General features: G+C 43.9%; 1 protein-coding gene across 1 annotated transcript in view; it reads left to right on the top strand.

Moving 5' to 3' along the window:
• The first annotated feature begins 488 nt into the window (after positions 1-488).
• RAD50 (RAD50 double strand break repair protein) overlaps positions 489-12,549 on the top strand; it is a 507,735-nt gene continuing 495,674 nt past the window's right edge. The window contains exon 1 of the mRNA XM_078653096.1: positions 489-666. The gene's annotated coding sequence lies outside the window, so the exon portion shown is untranslated. The remainder of the gene's footprint in view (positions 667-12,549) is intronic.

Genomic DNA, 12,549 nt, shown 5'->3' with positions numbered 1-12,549 from the left:
TGGTATGGCGTGCTCAAAAACGTAACCCACACTGTGAATTACACTCACTTTGTTGCACGTAGAGATTATTGTCCTGAATGTTCCATGTGCTGGGTCACCAATTTAGCCATCAGGAACAGCACAGTTATCACCTGAAGCTCAGGACAGGTCCCAGCAGTCGCCGAAGGGTAGCTGTCATACTTCACTTTAAATCCCCTGCCCTAGGCATCTCGTGTTGGATGGGAAGCAACACGATGCGTGAAACTAGTCCTCACTGTCATTACACTGCATATGTCAAAATAAAGCCCCAAAAATTGCATTTTCGTTTCCATATTACAGTACGTGCACTGCTCCCACAAAACTCTGTAAAACTGCCCTCCCTCCGGTCCAGTACATTGAAGAACAGAATCCGATTCACGCCAAAGGTAAAATGGACACCATGTACTTCCGGGTTAGACGGTTCACGTCTTGTAATTGCAGCCGCTTGGAAGCAGCGCACCGTGAATATAGGGTTCATTCTTTCCGCCGCAGTGCGTCTGGTCTCTTCCGGAGCAGTGGTGGCAACAAGCACAGGCAGCCCTCTGTTTCATCCAGCCTGCCCCCTGGCTGTCACACAGCGCATACTTCTTGCTGTGCAGTTTGATACTGATTCGGGATTGGCGGGGAAAACGGATCGAGAGCAGCAGGGTGAGTGACACTTGTTTTTTTACTAGGTTCTGCACTTTGCCAAACATTCTCCAGATATTAATAACGTGAATAGTCTTTGCTGTTTGATGACTTGGTCAGAAACTTTTCAAGATGGGCAGCTAGTGATTAACGCACGCATTCGCTCTCTCCCTTTGAAATAAGGGATGGAAGTGACCCATCTGCAATACGGCCCGTAAAACACTCAGCTGTACGTGTGGCATGCAGAAAGTTTTGCCTACTTATCGTGTGTCCTGTGGTTTTGTTTTATTTATATTTTAAAATTGTCTTGACAAAATAAGAGCACTACAAAAAAAAACAAGCATTTGCAATGCATAAGGTCTCGCATTAGGAAAGTTTGAGCTATTGGTATTGTAAGTGACACATTTTTTATATATGTGTTGGTTTTGAAAATAGCAAAAATAATAGCTTTGTCATTTACAATGCCAATAGTTTTAACTTGTGACACCTATAGCATTTGTAATGCAATATGTGTTGTATTCACGTGACTTAGATGTATTGATATTACAAATAACAATGGCTTTGAATTTTTTTAATAATTAATACTTAAATAAAAGTTATTGTAATTTATAATGGCAATAGCTTAAACTTTTGTAAATAACTTTTGTGAAGAATATGTTCAGTGTATTTTATTGTGGTGTTAACCTGGGCTTCTATGGGAATTCACAAGGGCATATTATCAAGCCCATTATCGCCGCTTTAGCAGCAGTTTCCTGCCAATAAAAGCGGCGATAATGTATCGCCCTTTCTTGATAACATGGCCCTTAGATTTTCAAACCAAAAAGACATCAAATGAGGGATATTTATTTGATCAGCATTAGCCTACTGATCCTGATGTTTTGCTTTCCTGCAAGAAGATTGTATTAAAAGACTGGATAGACAGTGGAAAATTAAATTGTTGTCATAATTTGGTTAAACAGTATCCGCTAGAGAATTTTGAAAATGATTTTCATTCTGTACCTAAAGTCAACGGTTCACTAGCAAAATTGTTGTATCAGGTATCAGTGGTATCTAATGAGTCTCAACCTACTGATCAAGTAGATATTAAAGTAGAGGGTTCTGTCAAAAGATCCTATGCAGCAATGACGTTTAAGTCAGGTTATATAACATGTGGCACACAATCCTTTCTCAAAAATTTCCAAGTCTTATTTGAAGCTTTTTAGCATGGTAAAGATATGGAGCAACAATTCCAGTTGTTATGGGACCTTAAGAAGAACAGAAGTGAAATACTAACCTCTTTTTGTGACATTTGTAATAAAGCTTGAAACATTGAGAGATCATATTTGACCCAGTTGTTGTTGAATGGTTGCACAGATTGATGCTGTGGTGGCGCTGAGTGATGTTGTGGTGGCGACTAGTGATGCTGTGGTGGCGACTAGTGATGCTGTGGCATTCAATGATCCTGTGGTAGCGCATAGTGATGTTGTTGTGCCCCTTAGTGATGCTGTGGTGGTGCTGAGTGATGCTGTGGTGATGCGATAGATAGAGTGAGTGGGATAGATAGATAGAGTGAGGGCGATAGATAGAGGGAGGGCGATAGATAGCTAGACAGATAGATAGAGTGATGGCGATCAGTATCTAAATAAATAGAATGAGGGCGATAGAGTGAGGGCGATAGGTAGATAGAGTGAGGGCGATAGATAGCGTGAGGCCGATAGGTAGAGTGAGGCCGATAGGTAGAGTGAGGCCGATAGGTAGAGTGAGGCCGATAGGTAGAGTGAGGCCGATAGGTAGAGTGAGGCCGATAGGTAGAGTGAGGCCGATAGGTAGATTGATAGATTGATAGATAGAGTGAGGGCGATAGATAGATAGAGTGAGGGCGATAGATAGATAGAGTGAGGGCGATAGATAGATAGAGTGAGGGCGATAGATAGACAGACTGAGGGCGATAGATAGTGAGGGCGATAGATAGAGTGAAGGCGATAGATAGAGTGAAGGCGATAGATAGAGTGAAGGCGATAGATAGAGTGAAGGCGATAGATAGATAGAGTGAGGGCGATAGATAGAGTGAGGGCGATAGATAGATAGAGTGAGGGCGATAGATAGATAGAGTGAGGGCGATAGATAGATAGAGTGAGGGCGATAGATAGATAGAGTGAGGGCGATAGATAGATAGAGTGAGGGCGATAGATAGATAGAGTGAGGGCGATAGATAGATAGAGTGAGGGCGATAGATAGATAGAGTGAGGGCGATAGATAGATAGAGTGAGGGCGATAGATAGATAGAGTGAGGGCGATAGATAGACAGACTGAGGGCGATAGATAGTGAAGGCGATAGATAGAGTGAAGGCGATAGATAGAGTGAAGGCGATAGATAGAGTGAAGGCGATAGATAGAGTGAAGGCGATAGATAGAGTGAAGGCGATAGATAGAGTGAAGGCGATAGATAGAGTGAAGGCGATAGATAGAGTGAAGGCGATAGATAGAGTGAAGGCGATAGATAGAGTGAAGGCGATAGATAGAGTGAAGGCGATAGATAGAGTGAAGGCGATAGATAGAGTGAAGGCGATTAGATAGAGTGAAGGCGATAGATAGAGTGAGGGCGATAGATAGATAGAGTGAGGGCGATAGATAGAGTGAGGGCGATAGATAGATAGACTGAGGGCGATAGATAGTGAGGGCGATAGAGTGAAGGCGATAGATAGAGTGAAGGCGATAGATAGAGTGAAGGCGATAGATAGAGTGAAGGCGATAGATAGATAGAGTGAGGCCGATAGATAGAGTGAGGGCGATAGATAGATAGAGTGAGGGCGATAGATAGATAGAGTGAGGGCGATAGATAGATAGAGTGAGGGCGATAGATAGAGTGAAGGCGATTAGATAGATAGAGTGAGGCCGATAGATAGAGTGAGGGCGATAGACAGATAGAGTGAGGGCGATAGACAGATAGAGTGAGGGCGATAGACAGATAGAGTGAGGGCGATAGACAGATAGAGTGAGGGCGATAGATAGATTGATAGATAGTTGTGTGTGGTTGTGTGTGTGGTGTGTGTTATGCTTTGTTTTGCTATGTTTTGTTATGCTATGCTATGTTTTGTTGTGTTTGGTATGCTATGCTATGTTTTGTTGTGTTTTGTTATGCTATGTTATGCTATGTTTTGTTGTGTTTTGTTAGGCTATGCTATGCTTGGTTAGGCTATGCTATGCTTGGTTAGGCTATGCTATGCTATGCTATGCTTGGTTAGGCTATGCTATGCTTGGTTAGGCTATGCTATGCTTGGTTAGGCTATGCTCTATGCTTGGTTAGGCTATGCTTGGTTAGGCTATGCTCTATGCTTGGTTAGGCTATGCTCTATGCTTGGTTAGGCTATGCTCTATGCTTGGTTAGGCTATGCTCTATGCTTGGTTAAGCTATGCTCTATGCTTGGTTAGGCTATGCTCTATGCTTGGTTAGGCTATGCTCTATGCTTGGTTAGGATAGGTTATGCGCTATGCTTGGTTAGGTTAGGTTATGCGCTATGCTTGGTTAGGTTAGGTTATGCGCTATGCTTGGTTAGGTTATGCGCTATGCTTGGTTAGGTTAGGCGCTATGCTTGGTTAGGTTAGGTTAGGCGCTATGCTTGGTTAGGTTAGGCGCTATGCTTGGTTAGGTTAGGCGCTATGCTTGGTTAGGTTATGCGCTATACTTGGTTAGGTTATGCGCTATACTTGGTTAGGTTAGGTTAGGTTATGCGCTATGCTTGGTTAGGTTAGGCGCTATGTTTGGTTAGGTTATGCGCTATACTTGGTTAGGTTATGCGCTATACTTGGTTAGGTTATGCGCTATGCTTGGTTAGGTTAGGTTATGCGCTATGCTTGGTTAGGTTAGGTTATGCGCTATGCTTGGTTAGGTTAGGTTATGCGCGGTTAGGTTAGGTTATGCGCGGTTAGGTTATGCGCTATGCTAGGTTAGGTTATGCACTATGCGCTATGTTATGCGCTATGCGCTATGTTATGCGCTATGTTATGCGCTATGTTATGCGCTATGTTGCGCTATGTTATGCACTATGTTATGCGATATGCTATGCGCTATGCTATGCGCTATGCTATGCGCTATGTTATGCGGTATGTTATGCGGTATGTTATGCGCTATGCGGTATGTTATGCGCTATGTTATGCGCTGTTATGCGCTATGTTATGCGCTATGCACTATGTTATGCGCTATGTTATGCGCTATGCTATGCGCTATGTTATGCGCTATGTTATGCGCTATTTTATGCGCTATGCGCTATGTTATGTGCTATGTTATGCGCTATGCGCTATGTTATGCGCTATATGCTATGTTATGCGCTATATGCTATGTTATGCGCTATGTTATGCGCTATGTTGCGCTATGTTATGCGCTATGTTATGCGCTATATTATGCGCTATGCTATGCGCTATGCTATGCGCTATGCTATGCGCTATGCTATGCGCTATGTTATGCGCTATGTGCAATGTTATGCGCTATGTTATACGCTATGCCATGCGCTATGCTTTGCGCTGTTATGCGCTATGTTATGCGCTATGCTTTGTTATGCGCTATACGCTATGTTATGCGATATGCGCTATGCTATGCGCTATGCTATGCGCTATGTTATGCACTATGCGCTATGCTATGCGCTAAGCTATGCGCTATGTTATGCGCTATGCTATGTGCTATGTTATGCGCTATGTTATGCGCTATGTTATGGGCTATGTTATGCTCTATGCGCTATATTATGCGCTATGCGCTATGTTATGCGCATTATGCGCTATGCACTGCGCATTATGCGCTATGCACTATGTTATGCGCTATGCTATGCGCTATGCTATGCGCTATGCACTATGTTATGCGCTATGTTGCGCGCTATGTTATGCTATGTTATGCGCTATGTTGCGCTATGGTATGCTGTGTTTTGCTATCCTATGCTTTGCTGTGTTTTGCTATCCTACGCTTTGCTGTGTTTTGCTATCCTACGCTTTGCTGTGTTTTGCTATCCTACGCTTTGCTGTGTTTTGCTATCCTATGCTTTGCTGTGTTTTGCTATCCTATGCTTTGCTGTGTTTTGCTATCCTATGCTTTGCTGTGTTTTGCTATCCTATGCTTTGCTGTGTTTTGCTATCCTATGCTTTGCTATGTTTTGTTGTTTTACTATGATATGCTATGTTTTGCTATGCTATGTTTTGTTTTGCTATCCTATGCTTTGTTTTGCTATGTTTTGTTATGTTCTTCTGTTTTGTTCTGCTGTTTTTTTGTGTTATGTTATGCTATTCTATATTTTGCTATGCTATTCTATGTTTTGCTATGCTATGTTTTGTTTTAAGTTATGTTATGCTATGTTTTGCTATGCTATCCTATGCTTTGTTTTGCTATGTTTTGTTATGTTCTGCTGTTTTGTTGTGTCATGCTATGGTTTGTTTTGTTTTACTATGCTATGTTTTGTTTTGCTATTCTTTGTTATGTTATGTTTTGTTATGCTATTCTATGTTATGCTATGGTTTGTTTTATTATGCTATTCTATGTTTTGCTGTGTTATGCTATGTTTTGTTATGTTCTGCTGTTTTGTTATGCTATGTTTTGTTATGCTATGTTTTGTTATGCTATGATTTGTTATGCTATGCTATGTTTTGTTGTTTTGCTATGATATGCTTTGTTTTGTTTTGTTATGCTATGGTGTTTTGTTGTGTTTTGTTATGCTATGCTTTGTTGTGTTTTGCTATGCTATGTTTTGTTGTGTGTTGCTATCCTATGCTTTGTTTTGTTATGCTGTGCTTTTGCTATCCTATGCGTTTGTTTGTTATGCTATGCTATGCTGTGTTTCCTTATGCTATGCTATGTTTTGCTAAACTATGCTGGTAAGGGTATGTGAGGGTGTGAGTGTGTGTGTGAGGGTGAGTGAGGGGGGTGAGGGTGAGTGAGGGGGGTGAGGGTGAGGGTGTGTGAGGGTGAGGGTGTGTGAGGGTGAGGGGGTGTGAGGGTGAGGGGGTGTGAGGGTGAGGGGGTGTGAGGGTGAGGGGGTGAGAGGGTATGTGAGGGGGGTGAGAGTGTGTGAGTGTGAGGGTGAGAGTGGGTGAGGGTGAGGGGTGTGAGGGTGAGGGGTGTGAGGGGGAGGCAGTGTGAGGGTGAGGGGGTGAGTGAGGGTGAGGGGGTGTGAAGGTGAGGGGGTGTGAGGGTGTGAGGGGGTGTGAGGGTAAGAGGGTGAGAGGGTGTGTGAGGGTGAGTGAGGGTGTGTGAGGGTATGTGAGGGTGTGTGAGAGTGAGGGGGTGTGAGGGTGAGGAGGTGTGTGAGGGGTCAGGGGGTGTGAGGGCGAGTGAGGGGGTGAGGGCGTGAGGTTGAGTGTCTCCAATGCCTTCTTTGAAAATGTTCATTGCTGCAAATAGAGCATGCCGCCCTAATTATCACAGCATGAGGCCCCAAAGTGATAATTATCACAGCATGCAGAGAGCCGCCCCACGCTGCTGGAGCACTCAACTGCACATTAATTATAGTTGAGTGGTCCAGCAGCCTGGGGCGCCTGTTAACATGCTGTGATAAGTGGGTCTCATGCTGTGATAATTGTTGCGGCGCCTGAGGAAGTGGAGACTCCTGCTGGGATAATTGGTCTTGTGGCTGTGGTTTCATGCTGGGATAATTGGTCTGGCTGGCTTGCAGCGCCTGACGTCCAACAAACGTGCACAAGCTGCTCAACCTTGAAGCGCGTTCACAGACCTGGGTCGGCTCGTGCCCAGGTCTGTATCGGGCTCGTTCACAGCTGTTACTCCCTTGACAGGGAGGAAGGTGACTATAGTCTCGCTAGCGGGAGCGCTTCGCGCTCCAACTCCAGCTCGACCTAAAAAAAAAATGTGCTCTCTCCCTTTGAAATAAGGGAAGGAAGTGACCCATCTGCAATACGGCCCGCCGTCTGAAGATTCAATTCTTCCATCGTAAAACACTCAGCTGTACGTGTGGCATGCAGAAAGTTTTGCCTACTTATCGTGTGTCCTGTGGTTTTGTTTTATTTATATTTTAAAATTGTCTTGACAAAATAAGAGCACTACAAAAAAAAAAAAAAAAAAAAAGACTTCGTCCCAGTTACCTTTTGTGGTATATCTGTTCTCTCCGGAAACGTTAAGAAGTTACATAAAAGTGCCTCATAGATATGATCGTATGTTTTCAAAATTCGCCGTGATTTAAACTCGATTCTCACATTAGAGAGTGCCATGGTGCGTGTGGGGTGTTTTTTTTTGTTCGTTTATTTTTTTCTAAACTTTTTTGCGATTGTCGCCCCCCTCCAGCCATTTCCATGTCAAAAAGGAAGATCATCCTGGAGTCATTCTGGACTCATCTGATGATTACAGTCAGGCTATTCCTGCAATTATCTGGGGAAGTCATCCTAAGCCATCCTGAAGTATGCCTGTAGGACAAAAAATGTAAATGTGATGACGAACCTAGACTCATCACAAAAACTACAGTAGGATGGTGTTCTGATGACTTCTACTGGCAGGAAGCGATTACCTTTTACAACTCCACGAATACTAATTGACAACTTCAGGATGAGTGAGAATTACTCCAGGATGGGTTCTAGCTAATTTAAGGATGACTGTCAATTATTCCAGGATGATCCTATAACCGCTCCAGGATGGAAGTGGATTACTCTGGAATGATCCCATGACAATTTCTGGATGAGTGTGGATTATTCCTGGATGATCCTATGACAGCTTCAGGGTGGCTATTGATTACATCAGAATGGCCCCATTATATTTTCAGAATGAGTGTTGATTACTCTAGGATGACGTGGTGAAAGGGAGGCATGTTTTTGTCCTTGATATTTGGATTTAAGCGTGGACTCCAAGACAAGTTCATTTTCACGGTCTGATGCGTCATTTTTAGTTGTGGATTTTTGATGAAGGACACTAGCCATCCCTGCTAAAAGGGCCAGGTTTTCAAGTTTCTGCAAATTCATCCGCGAACTTGCATCACCAGACTGAAAAGTTGTGCTTTGAGCATGAGCTTTGTTACCAACTCTTATATAATCCAGTCCACTCTGCTTGGCTTTCTTGTCCTTGCATCTTTTCTCTGCAATTTCTTCCTCTTGTAGTTCGCGTAACACCCTCTTAAGTCTACCAGCGCTTCCCCGATTGCCACAGTCCATTAACATCTGCTTTTTCTCCAGTGCCCTTTGAAGTAACACCTGTTTTAGACCCTCGGTCGTGCCAGAATAGCTTGCAATTAGCTCTTGAAAAATATCCTGAATCATTAGACACCGTTTCTTCACTAAAAAAAAAGCAAGAGAAAAAAAATATATATTTACATATAAACTTCAAAACAGAAAAGAACACATTGACCACTTGCAATATATCTTCACGCTCTAGCCATAATATATAAATAAAGAGATATTGATAATAAAGGACAAATGTACAATCTATCCATAACCAAGTAAGTAAGTTTTCCTTAATAGACAGTACACATTGTAAGCCTGAACTTGAACCTCCTGAAAAAAGTTGCCTAAATAAAATAGTTTATCCAAAAATGGCTGCCATAGAGTAGTGCCACAAGCTAAACATTTCAGTCCTTTTCATATGTGTTACATTTGTCTCTGGAGAGCAATCCAAGGCATATGTGGGGACATGCATGTTCATTTTTACTGTCCATTATTGGATTAATTAATCACAAATGTAGGTTTTTACTGAAACCAGCCATTTACAAAGAACTTCCCCGGGATTGTCCAAAAGCAGGAAGTCACCATCTTTTCGAACACACACAGAATGGTCACAAGTGAAAAACAGGACGTTGAATGAAGCCATGATTATGTCCTGCTAGATATAAAAATCAGGAATTAGTTTGTGTGTGGTTTAAGTTTCAGAGGTAAAATACAAAGCATATCAAACTGATTAACAGATTTAATTGGAGAAAAGCACCCCAAAAAGTACACTGACCTGGTGCAATTTCTATCTAATATGCCTAGATTTTGGACAACAAAGAAGTGTTTGGGCATGCACTGAAGGCCATTGAGGAAATTACCTAATAATCAACTTTATTTTTGGAGAGCCAGAGTGTATGCTTAGGTCTTGCTGCTCAGGACAAATAGTAATAGCCAAGTAGAAGCATTATGAGAGAAATAGAAGAACTATCAATAAGTGAACTTTCACACTGGGGTTTGTGACGGGAAATCAAGTTACCTATCCCCACAGATGCATAGAGAGTCAGATGCCTGCTACCCTCTGCCCACCGGCACCCCCAACATGAAAGGACAAGCGTTAAAAATGCAATAGGTTTCACCTTTTATTAAGCTAAAGAAATTAGCTTTGCTAGTCAGACCCCCCCAGGATATAGCGGCATGGATTAGCAAATTTAGCGGCACAAAAATGGAAATTTAGCGGCACAAAAATGGAAATTTAGCGGCACAAATATGGAAATTTAGCGGCACAAATATGGAAATTTAGCGGCAATTTTGCGGCATTTTATGTGGCCATTTTTCCTACAACAAACACAGATATCTTAGTTTTTTTTTAGTTATTTAACATGAAGCTATGTATATTTGGTTTCTTTACAATGTAGACACTTTGGGGCAGATTTACAAGCCCCTTGCGCTGCTTTTACGCCGCCGTTGCGTCACTTTTGTGACGCAGCGGCGGCGCAAAAGATCCACCCTTCCCCTCTTCATCCATCCTTTCACCCACCCCCTCATCAACCATCCATCCATCCCCTCATCATCCATCCATCCTTACCCTGATCATCCATCCTTCCCCTCATCATCCATCCATCCTTTCACCCACCCATCCATCCTTCCCCTCTATCCATCCCCTCATCCATCCATCCTTCCTCTCATCCATCCTTCCCCTCATCCATCCTTCCCCTCATCCATCCTTCCCCTCACCCATCCATCCTTCCCCTCACCCAGCCATCCTTCCCCTCACCCAGCCATCCTTCCCCTCACCCAGCCATCCTTCTCCTCATCCATCCATCCTTCCCCTCATCCATCCATCCATCCATCCTTCCCCTCCATCCATCATCCTTCCCCTCATCCAGCTACCCTTCCACCCATACATCCAGCTATTTACATTTTCTCTCCATGCTTCCCCTCTCATCAATCCATCCATCCTCTCTCATTATCCATTTATTCAATCTTTCATTCATCCATTCACCCTTTCACTAATTCATCCAGCCATTCACCCATCCCTTCACTTATTTACTCGCCGACCTTACCATATTAATTTTGAGCTGAGCCCTTTTGAGGAGAGGCCCATCAAGAACTTCACCCTCGCTGCAGGGGCCGTTCCAGGACTGGGACAGAAGCCACCCAGGGCGGAGACAGGATCCACCACAGGGGGGGACAGGAGCCATCACAGGCGGGGGTGGACTGGAGCCACAACATGGGGGGACAGGAGCCATCACAGCCGGGGGGTGGACAGGAGCCATCACTGAGGTGAGGGCAGGAGCCATCACAGGAGAGGGAACAGGATCCACCAGGGTGGGCACAGGGGTGGGCATGCAGTAGTCTAGTATCATCTTGGGCTCCTCTCGCCCCCTCCTGTACAAGACAACGAGAAGACAGGTTCTCTGTTCAAAATGCAATCCCCCGCTGTGATGTACAGTACTTACAGGAGATACTCTAAGAGAACTGATTGAACTGATTGTCCTCCATACTTTGTTAAGCAGTGTGGGTGCGATTGAGCCATTTCTTTATTTTCTTACATTATAGACTGCATGTTTGAAGAACCGAGGTTTGCTTACAATTTAGTGACAGTAATTACGCTCTGTGAAGAGAACCACGTGCTGCCTCTGTGTAATCAGGGGTGTAATCTGGCCGAGTCTCGGATGTTTGGGGCCCTGGGTAGAAATGGAATGTGTGAGCCCGCCTGTAAATAGCAGAGACATGACGCATTCAGGGCCGTTTGCATGTGAACAGATGTCGCTGCTCCTGAACCTGCAGCCCCTCCCTCTCAGTCACCTTCGAAGCACCTCTTAACAGCTCATCAAGGGCTGGAGGTGTGAGGGTTGCCATCCCGCTGTGCCTCTCCAATGCTGCTGAGTATCTGAGGAGCTTTGGTGCAGCATCGGAGTGAAGAAGGGAGGTGGGGCGATAGCCACATAAAGCAGACCCCCCAGGATATAGCGAAAAATGCCGCGATTTCTATAAAAATGCCGATTTCGCAGGCATTTTTGTAAAAATCGCGGCATTTTTTTAAAAGTGCCGATTTCGCGGCAAATCGCGATATCCTGGAGGGTCTGGCTAGTAGTATTGTACGTTAATTGTGCAATATGTAATGGCTTAATAAATGAAACAAAAGGCATTACAATGGCAAATACATAAAGCAAAAGCATTGGTATAGCCAATAGGTCTCCCCTCTGGGACCTTATAAGTGTTTTGCCAGAGGTGTTTGGTAAGAGATGCAATTTAACATAAAGGGATCCCATACCTCGTTGACACATGCAGTACCCGCAGTTCAAACGAGAAGAGGGCATGGGGAAACCTCTTATAAGAACTCAATCAACGGGGAAGGCATGCGTTACTGCAACTTGTGTGTGCTTTCACCTTATAAATATCTAACACATGATCCGGGAGGGGGGGGGAGGGAGAGGGAGAGGGAGAGAGGGAGAGGGAGAGAGGGAGAGGGAGAGAGGGAGAGGGAGAGAGAGAGAGAGGGAGAGAGAGAGCAAGAGAGAGAGCGAGAGCGAGCATTTATCTCAGGGCTCGATCCCTCTGCACTTTAGCAGTAGGTCATGTTGTAACTGGATATGGCTGGGATCGATAGTGGCAGATGTAACAAGACCTGCTTCATTTTTACAGAGATCTTAGCGGTCAAGGTAAATTAGCGCACACAGGGAATACGTAATTGGCCCTGTCTCAATAATATATACAAACGAGTTAAAAACATTGCATGCACATGGAACGAAACCAGAATGATAGCCTGTTTTGCGAAAGTAGATATTGCAAGATGTT

This window comes from Lissotriton helveticus, chromosome 7 (genome assembly GCF_964261635.1).
Source record: "Lissotriton helveticus chromosome 7, aLisHel1.1, whole genome shotgun sequence".
Taxonomy (NCBI): domain Eukaryota; kingdom Metazoa; phylum Chordata; class Amphibia; order Caudata; family Salamandridae; genus Lissotriton; species Lissotriton helveticus.
The sequence above is the reverse complement of the archived record's forward strand: the minus strand, read 5'-3'. Positions and strand labels throughout refer to the sequence as shown.